Here is a 9,156-nt window from a genome sequence, read left to right as displayed (position 1 = left end):
AAACGGCACTTAAAGATGGCACAAATCTCGTCTTTGATAATCTACAAAAGACTGAACTCTTTGCGGATACTTATGAAACGCAATCACGCCTGAACTTTGCGGACTTTGACAATGACGACGAAAAGGACGCGCGCACTCGGGCAGAGGCGCACTGCATTAGACAACACCCCATGAGGAGCACCGCATTAGACAACACCCCACCGGTGACCAGCCAGAATTAACGTCGCCAAGGGAAATTTGCAGAATCCTTAGGAACTTACACTCCACATCTGCTCCCGGACCTGATGGAATTTCAAATGACCACCTTAAACACCTACCTCGGAAACCACTGAATGTCTGCTGAAGGAACATTTTCCCCTCACAATGGAAACTGGCCAAGATTATTCCCATCCCAAAACCGGGAAAGGACCTACTCCAGCCTGCGCATCACCGACCAATCAGGCTCCTTTCTATGATTGGAAAAAAATTTGAACGTATCATCCTGGCCCGCATCAAGCCACCCCTCTTGGAAAACGACATCATTCGACCTGACCAATTTGCATTTCAACCAAAACTTTCCGCTGAAATCCAGCTGCTCCGGATCTCCAAACACCTTAAGAACCAAGTCAACTTAAACCGCTATACGACAGCCATTTTCCTGGATGTACAGCAAGCATTCGACAAGGTGTGGCGAGAGAAACTCTTAAGCAAATTGCGAAACTCTACCGACGTCCCCAACTGCTGCATCAAGATCACTTACAGCTTTTTGACCGACCGCCGCTTTTACGTCCAACTGGCTGATCAATGCTCAGGCATGAAACCTCTGTCAGATGGCATACCGCAAGGATCGGTACTCTCTCCCATCTTATTTACCATCTACATGAACGATATGCCAAAACTGCCGAACATCATGCTAGCCCAATTTGCCGACTGTACAGCTCTTCTCACAAATAGCCATTCATTGGATACGGCCATCACCCGCTTGCAGCACCAGGTTGATATCCTCCTCTTGTGGGCCGCTGACAACAAAATCAAGATTAATGCACAAAAAACAAAGGCCATCCTCTTCGCTCGCTGGAGACCGCTTCTTCACCGCCACCTCCAGATCGATGATCATGCTATTGCTTGGTCCACTACAACAAAGTGCTTGGGTGTCACCCTAGACCATAAACGTACGTACTCAGCCCACATTACCGACAAATGTTCCAAAATCACTCGCGCCATGCATGGACTCTACCCATTTCTATCGAGCCCAGAGCTGAACGTAACGAAGAAGCTTCGCCTCTACCGTGCAACAATCCTCCCAATGATGCTCTATGGCTGCGCCACATGGGGAATCACATCCAACACCAATGTCCGCATACTACAACGTTTACAAAACTGATGTCTGCGAGTAATCCTCAAAGCGCCCAGGTGGTCCCGGATCATCTCCTTACATGACGAACTACAGGCATCACCAATAGACCAACTAATTCAACTGCATGTACAACGTCTCATCATCAAAATAGACAACTTATGGCCATCGACGAGGCAACTCGAAGGAGTCACAACCATTCAACCTGAACCGTGGCACAAAGTCAAGGTTCCTAAAGCCCTCAAGACGCAATAAACAGTGAAGCTACGGTATGTGGGGCAAAATGGACCCCTGTGAGCCCAAAATCCAACAAACGCCTACAGTAAAGATGTGCTAAACCCACCTTTCACCCTTGGAAGTCCAGCCACCAAAAGCCGTTAACACTTCGGCAATGACACCACACAGGTAAAAAAAAACTTCGAGACTTGGACGCCTCCTTTGTGCACATGAATAGCGACTTTCCATCAACCTAGTCCCAGTGCAGAACTATACTTAACCATCAAAAGACTTACACTAAAATGCACATCAGGACTTCTGGAAGAAACAGCGACACGGTCACTAAAAACTTCCACGGCAGTGTTAGCGCAGAACCTGCGTAGCACACATTAATGCACGCGCGCGCGTGCTCGCGACTTGGATGCCGGAGCGAGAGGACGTCACTGCAGCTCGCAGACACAGTGCGGAACCAGCCAGCCCCCCCCTCCCCCCCACCACGCAGGGCGCCGGGAGCGCGTGCCCCAGCGAGCCGCCATCAGTCGCACATAGAGGTGGGCCAAACGGTTATTCTGGAGTAACCATTATCACAGTTCCAGTTATTCTTTGATAACTGTTACTTTTAACGGTTATTAATAACTGTCAAGTTATTTTTCGCTACGAACACCGAATAGTGTGAAATGACAGGAATGTCGTATGAATCGTGTCATAACCTTAGCTAATTAACTCCGGGTATATTTTAGTTGATGTTAGAACGATTATTAGTGTTTCATATTATATGTGTGTAGGTTATCGGTCGCTATTAGAAATACAGTATTATCCTCGCAGCTGCAACAGAAAGTACGCGGAACTTCGCCACAGTACAGTTTAAGTAAAATGTTAACAACGTGCGTTTTTAAGTTTGAAGAAATATGTAAACTGAATACTTTAGGTTAAATTCGAAGCTTAATTTCTTGTGTTGTTTACTTAGTAGAATAAGTGTACTGCCTTGTAACACAATACAAAAATATACGTAATGTGAAAGATTCATTTACTCCTCTACAAGATAGTCATATGGTTGAATGTGTGAGTACGCTAGTTGGAAAACTGCTCGATTTCTCCAGCTGCAGCATGTGTATAACATAGGATGAATGGAAGCGTCCAATTCCACCCGTCTGCTTTGAACCCTGACGTAAGGTTCTGTAATCCCATAACATATAAAGACATGCAGATCGAAAAGATTGACAGTGTTAAATTTCTGGGATTATAACTCGAAAATAAATTCAGTTGGGAAGGGCTTACCACAGAATTGCTAAAGCTCCTGAACAAATCTGTATTTGCAGTTAGAATGGTGTCAGATGTAGGAGACACAAATGTAAAAAAGTTAACATACTTTTATTCTGTTATGTCATAAGGTATCATATTCTGGGGTAACTCATCAACGGAACAAAAGTTTTTAGCATGTAAAAGCGTGTAGGCCTAATAAAAATCGTTTGTGATATAAATTCAAGAACACCATGTAGAAACCTGTTCAAGGAACTTCATATTCTAACCACTGCTTTATAGTATATTTATTCTTTAATGAAATTTGTTGCAAGTATTTCCAACCAATAGCACAATACATAGTATCAATACTAGGAATAAGAACAGCTATCTACATAAATATCTAAAATCACGTACCTTGGACCAGAAAAGTGTTCTATATTCAAGGACACACATTTTCAATAAACTGCCAGCAACCATTAAAAACTTGGTTTCAGATAAAGCACGGTTTACTGAGAGTTTGAAAGACTTTTTGATAGGCAACTCCTACTCTATACATGAATATCTTAACAGGGATTGTTAGACCAGCTCAAGTAAAAATTCTGCTACCAGCATATTTCAGTTTTGACAGCACTTGGTCACAACAGTCAAGATAAGGTATTCTGTGTGTGATAAATTTATTAAAAGTGCATAACTATGTTTTATTCTGGCAGTGTATTAATACTGTACATATTAGCAGCTCCAGTTTACTGCAATATATTCACATATTTTGACAATCTCGTGACAGATGATGATGGTGGTAAGTATTATATTCAAATGCTTTGTTATACTTTGACATGTTGCACATCCATGAGAATCATCTCATTTTTGGGTCCCTGGGACAAAAACAAGTTAATTCAATCTACATTGAGGGTTTTGATTTTGTGGTGAGAGAATGACTAATGCATATTTCCAAGCCTTCAGTTTGTTGTGTATCTCTCATGTTTGGCATTATTGTACACAGAATTCCAGTGCTGAATGATTGATTAATGTCTCAGATGTCATTACAATACCTTTTCACTCTTTTTATACAATTTTTCTTTGGATATCCAGATTGTGAGAGTATGAATTACTGGTATTTGTGTAGGTAATACAAATTTGCAGTAAGTTTTCAGAAATCTGATCTTGACTGTTGCAGTAAAGTGCTGTCAAAACTGAAATAATACTTTCTACTTAAGTTACTCTACCAGTCCCTGTTAAGATATTTATGTATAGGAAATACAAAATTTCCTTTCCTGGGGAATGCTTTACCTGTGGATGCCACGTTCTGCTTTTTTTCTGTTTCACACGAGGCAATAACACGAATCCTTTCAAAACACTTCATCTGTCAATGCCAGCTGCCTGCTTTGATCTTTTTGCAGTTTAATATCATGACAGTTAACTGTCTGAATAGGTAAGACTAATTCATGAACAAGACAAGATGAGCACTCAAAATGAAGGGCTAAGTCTTGCATATAACAACCTCAACGTAGCAATGAGTGCACCTAACAGAGTTTTTCAGTGTTGCTTAACATAATAGAAAATGAACTGACTTGAGATCTTTGAAAACAAAAAAGCATATTTTATTCAAAAACGTTCATGTAGTATGTACAAGTGCTAATAGGCCGAAATGTAAGTAAATCTATACTTTTATTTAAATACACTGACAAAGGATCTGACATGATTATTGTTGTAAGCATATTGTATTCATGCCAAATATACCTCCGTGAAATGCTTCAATTGCAATACGTATGTTTGAAGTGTACACTGGACAATGTTCCTGCATAAAAGTGATATGCTCCAAACTATGTATAAAATGTTTCAAAGTCAATGGCCAAAAACTAATTAAATGAAAAAAAGCCTATTTGCAATGGATGTGTACAAATTGAGAAAACTCATTTTTCTCTCGCTAATGCCACAAAGCCAAGTCTCACCAAATTACATAAGTTTCTTTGTATTCAAGTTGGCCTGATACAGCACTGGCACTTTTTCATCATGATGCTACCAAGCATCAGTGATGGGGGTATACTTGGAGAAGATACTCAACTATGTTCCATTTTTAGATCACCGCCAATACTCAAGGCATTTTAGTAAGTTTAAAATCCCTAGAAAGTATTAACATGTTGCATACACATTACTACACTTCATAGCTTTCCATACTATGTATGAGACAGCAAGTGTTTGTGCTCACAGTAGTGCCACAAATTTTGACATTTCTTGAGAAGGTAGGAGATGTGATACATGTATCACTTGAGATGAGTTTCCTATCCTGCCCCAAAATTAAAATATATTCTTACAAGATTACTGCACAGCTGTTTAATTTCTGTATGTTCTAGACACCTATGTTCATGAGACAGTAATATCACCTCAACAAAGACACATTACCATGCCACATGAGAGATTACCATATTTGTACATAAAATATATCCTAAAATGGTAGTAAGTGCTCGTCTTTGAGCTCATGGGTTTTCAACAAATTACTGAAGAGTACAGGGAACAAAAGGAAGGAAGATAAGTTAAAATAAAAAATGGTAACCAACACAAATGCATGTACATGTGAGATGATCAATTTTATTCCGACTTTTCCACAATGATATGGAACACTTAAAACATTGCAGCATTATAAAGAGAATGAATAAATAGTTAACATGTCAGAGACTGAGCAGAAACTCAGATTGGAAATGGCAGGTAATCTGCCATGGCCTATTCAGTGGAACCAACAAAAGTATTTGCCTAAAGGAATTTAGGGAACCCACATAAAATGTAAATGAGGATGTTCAAACAGGCGAAGGATCTCAATGCACCTGAATGGAAATTCGGTGCCATAACCACTCTGCAATTTTCTCAGTAATTTAACATGTGATCACAAATACAAATGTATAAACTGTTTTATTTCATCCAAGAATATCTCAACATAATACAACAAACATCAATAATTCAAACTATGGGTATACACACAATGTTTAAAGGATCTCTTTAAGGGAGGGACAGGTGGTCAGCAGTGGCCTTGATGAAGGAACCATCCCAGCATTTGCCTTAGCGATCCAGGAAAACCATGGAAAACCCGAATCAGGATGGCCAGACAGAGCGAACCCCATCCTCCCGAATATGAGGTCAGTGCTGTTAATAGTTACACTGCCTCATTTGGTTGTTACCTATTATGCAATGTTCTGATTTACATGAAAATAGAACTTACAACTAGCAAAAATAATGATTAAATATATACAGAATTACATATGCAATTACACTTTAACATTTTTCTTTATCACTTTACACAAACAGACCACACAACACTTTGTTCACGGAACTTCAATAAACTGCCAGAAGCTGTTTCAGCAGTTGCTGCATATATGAGTAGTTATCTGAAACAGAAGAACAGGAAACAAACAGCAGAAATATCCTTGTCTAAAGACACTTTAGAAACAACATAAAAACTTGCAGCAACTACTTAGCTGACACACATTAGTAGTAAACATATTCACTTAAGGCATGTCTAGCAATTAATATAATATGTTCTTGAAACTTCTATATGTATGCTGATAACACTACACTGTAGAGTGTGACCACAATGAAACTAACAATGAAAGGGATATCTTCTACACAAATTCTGGGATGTTAACAACTGAATAGCAGTTCTCTGCAAAACACTGTTTTTTTTTTTTTTTTTTTTTTTTTTTATAGTTGGAGGGTCCAGCATGTGAAGCAAGATACTGAAACTTGTTAAAGACTTACTGAAATTTATCTTTAAATGTTAACTTCAAATCTAAAACTGCATCAAAATACCTCAGATAATGACTGACTTTTTCAGTAAACAAAATGTCCATGAAAGCCTCTAATAATAATTCCATGTCCCACAATGTAATTTCATTTTTTAAAGGGTGGAGCCCTTCCACACTGCCACTAGCAAAAGTTCTACAACCACCTCTGCATTGATTAGTTTTTTAATCAATACAGGTCCATCAGGAGATAGAAAATGGATGAAAAATGTAACAAGAATTGAGATTTTAAGGGCAGAGGGCAAAACATGTCATGGCAAGCACCAGGGGGAAAAAATCCTCCACAACTGTTGGACATGTAGTAAGAGCAGTAGCGGATTTCTTGCTGTCTGCAGCAGATCATGCAAGGGTAGGTCACATTAGTAAGTGGGTACCATTTAGTTTGATACTAGTGTTATAACCACCTGCACATCAGTACAAATGCATGTTGGAGCACATCAGGCTACAGTGGGGAAGGCCAGTTGCACCCTTTCTGTACTCCAACCTACTTACATTTAATGCCTGATTTAATAAAAATTATACTCTTCCATTTCTGGCACCCTTTCTAGAATACAAACTAGCAAAATTATGAGAATTTGTTGTGTTCCACCACAAAGATAGGAAAACTTCCGTGTTTTGCAAATGAAATTTAGTATTGAGCACAAGATGTTTCACCAATTCATGTTTGGTATTTTCAGTGGTATTCCTTTCGGTCCTATTCAAGAAACCATTTCTTCCAGTAAATATTTCTCAGCAGGTAACCTATACTGCAAGTTTGCAAAGGCTGAAGTGTTGTTATCATTACAATAAAACAATTTCAGTTAACATTTGAGGAAAATAGCAGCATATATTAACAATAATATACGGATTAGTGTTAACGCACATGAAACTGATGTGTCATTTTAAGAAACTTGAAATTCAAAATAATTGAATGTCTGAATGGGTGCTACAGCTAACAATTTTTAAGTAAAGCAGAAAACAAAATGCTACTGTATTTACAAACTTTGAGGTGCCACATGCCTTGACACAGGCTACCAATAACCCACAAGTATTTTTGACATCTCATGCCTCACAGGTACTTAACTGGATTGCAATCTGATGATTGCTGCTATCAACACGAAAGATAATATAGTTGTATCCAGCGACCAAATTTCAAAGCCGATACTGAAATTAAGTTCTAAGTTACAAATTCCAGTATTTACATATACATCACTGGTAATCCATTCACGTGTCATAACATTAAACTCAGTGCAAATGTACCTCCATTTTAAGTGAAAGGTCAAGTTTGCCATTGTATGCAAAACACTATTACCTCATAATTCAAGTTTGCCTCTATAGGACTGTGTAACATTTTCTGCTGCTGGAAGACTATCGGAGCCATAACTGGAACAAAGAGCTCCGAGTTACCACCTGCCAATATAAACAAACTTCAATTTTAAACTGAAGGTGAAATATGTCATATGTATCCAAACCACTACCACATTATTCTTCAAGCTTCTCGCATTATGGCTGTGTGACGTCAGCTGCTGCTGCTGACTTCTGGAGCTGTAACAGGAACAAAGAGCTTTGAGTTACCATTTGCCAGTATACTCTTAAGGACTGTAACTGTACCTTCATTTTAAGTGAAAGGTGAAATTTCCCACACATGTATCCAAACCACTAGTACCTTATTCTTCAAGTTTCCCATTTTATAACTGAGTGACATCTGCTGCTGGTGGCGGTTTTCTGGAGCTATAACTGGAACAAAGTTCTGTGTGTTACCGACTGCCAAACTACATTACACACTTCAAATGTACCTGCATTTTAAGTGGAAGTTGAATTTCCCACACATGTATCCAAACCACTAGTACCTTATTCTTCAAGTTTCCCATTTTATAACTGTGTGACATCTGCTGCTGGTGACCGACATCTGGAGCTGTAACAGGAACAAAGAGCTTTGTTTTACCATTTGCCAGTTTACTCTTAAGGACTGTAACTGTACCTTCATTTTAAGTGAAATGTGAAATTTGCCAAATGTGTATCCAAACCACTAGTACCTTATTCTTCAAGTTTCCCATTTTATAACTGTGTGACATCTGCTGCTGGTGACTGACTTCTGGAGCTATAACTGGAACAAAGTGCTCTGACTTACTGACTGACAATATACATTAAACACTTCAACACAAAACCACTAGTACTCTTTTAATGTAGCATAACAAATATATGCTATGCCCTACAGTTATATCTCCATTTTAAGGGGGAGATCAAATCTGCCAAAAATGTACCCAAACTAGAATTACCTTACTGTTATAATATCCCAAGTATTAAACAGAGGCTCATCTGCTGGTGTTGGTGTGCCTCTCGAATCCACTACTGAAACAAACATCTAAGATAAGAAAAGCATATTTTGGAGTATAAATCACCAGTAATCTCTCATTAAATACAATAAATAACACGTACCCTGTAACAGGAAATTCAGGAGTTAGTACTGTTCATATTTAGAAATATAAGTTTTTCAACTTTGGACGCCTTCAGCCGTGTTCGCCTTTAATTTATAATGATACCAGTTTTAGAAAATATTCTTTCGCATGGCACAGAAGTGGCCACTATGTTGAA

The 9,156-nt window shown here is 38.7% G+C and overlaps 1 long non-coding RNA gene across 1 annotated transcript; it reads right to left on the bottom strand.

Annotated features, from left to right (window-relative positions):
• Positions 1-8,310: 8,310 nt before the first annotated feature.
• Positions 8,311-8,914, bottom strand: LOC126100860 (uncharacterized). Its single transcript, XR_007522219.1, has 3 exons — positions 8,841-8,914; positions 8,598-8,668; positions 8,311-8,476 (listed from the first exon to the last, which is right to left on the bottom strand). It is a non-coding gene; the product is annotated as an uncharacterized LOC126100860 (long non-coding RNA).
• Between the last annotated feature and the right edge of the window lie 242 nt (positions 8,915-9,156).

The sequence above is a fragment of the Schistocerca cancellata genome, chromosome 9 (genome assembly GCF_023864275.1).
Source record: "Schistocerca cancellata isolate TAMUIC-IGC-003103 chromosome 9, iqSchCanc2.1, whole genome shotgun sequence".
Taxonomy (NCBI): domain Eukaryota; kingdom Metazoa; phylum Arthropoda; class Insecta; order Orthoptera; family Acrididae; genus Schistocerca; species Schistocerca cancellata.
Note: the sequence above shows the minus strand (reverse complement) of the source record. Positions and strands in the feature narration are given on the sequence as shown.